This window comes from Colobus angolensis, unplaced genomic scaffold, assembly GCF_000951035.1.
Source record: "Colobus angolensis palliatus isolate OR3802 unplaced genomic scaffold, Cang.pa_1.0 Scaffold105, whole genome shotgun sequence".
Classification (NCBI taxonomy): Eukaryota; Metazoa; Chordata; class Mammalia; order Primates; family Cercopithecidae; genus Colobus; species Colobus angolensis.
Window position 1 is genome coordinate 801,034 of NW_012111475.1, and position 1,187 is coordinate 802,220.

Sequence of the window (1,187 nt, forward strand, 5' to 3'; positions counted from 1 at the left end):
CAGTTCTTGTGCCTCAGTCCCCTGAGTAGCTGGGATTACAGGAATGCACCACCGTGCCCATCTAATTTTTGTATTTTTAGTAGAAATGGGGTTTTGCCATGCTGGCCAGACTGGTCTCGAACTCCTGGTCTCAAATGATTTGCCCGGCTTGACCTCCCAAAGTGTTGGGATTACAGGCGTGAGCCACCCTGCCCCGCCCACTACCAGTCTTATTTATTAGAAAAAGTCATGGGAAGCTATCAAGCTTATATTGGGAGATATAAGTCAGTTGTCAGAAATTCTGTTTGACTTAAATGCTTGAGTTTTATTAGGCTGGGCGCGGTGGCTCACGCCTCTAATCCCAGCACTTTGGGAGGCTGAGGCGGGCAGACTGCCTGAGCTCAGGAGTTCAAGACCAGCCTGGGCAACATGGTGAAACCCTGTCTCTACTAAAATACAAGAAATTAGCTGGGCTTGGTGGTGTGCGTCTGTGGTCCCAGCTACTCAGAAGGCTGAGGCAGGAGAATCGCTTGAACCCGGGAAACAGAGGTTGCAGTGAGCTGACATCACGCCACTTCTCTCTAGCCTGGGCGACAGAGTGAGACTCCGTTTCCAAAAATAAAAATAAATGGTTGAGTTTTATCATAACCGACAATGCTATCAGACTCAACTTTATTTTTAAGAACATGTCGGCCGGGCACGGTGGCTCATGCATGTAATCCCAGCACTTTGGGAAGCCGAGGCGGGCGGATCACCTGAGGTTGGGAGTTTGAGACCAGCCTGACCAACATGCAGAAATCCCGTCTCTACTAAAAATACAAAAATTAGCCAGGTATGGTGGCAGATGCCTGTAATCCCAGCTACTAGGGAGGCTGAGGCAGGAGAATCGCTTGAACCTGGGAGGCAGAGGTTGCGGTGAGCCGAGATCGCACCATTGCACTCCAGCCTGGGCAACAAGAGTAAAACTTCGTCTTGGAAAAAAGAAAAGAACATGTCTGCCAGATATCCAGTGAACAACTACAGTCTATTAGCTGTTCTTTCAAATAAAAATGGTGTTCCATGAAGAAAGCTATTAACTCCAAACTCAAATTACAAAAGTGCTTTTTCTCAAGACAAATGTTGTACTTATGTATGCTTGTATGCATACATACAAGCTTGATGCATACATACACATTTAATCACATAAACACGTGTACTTTTTTTTTTTT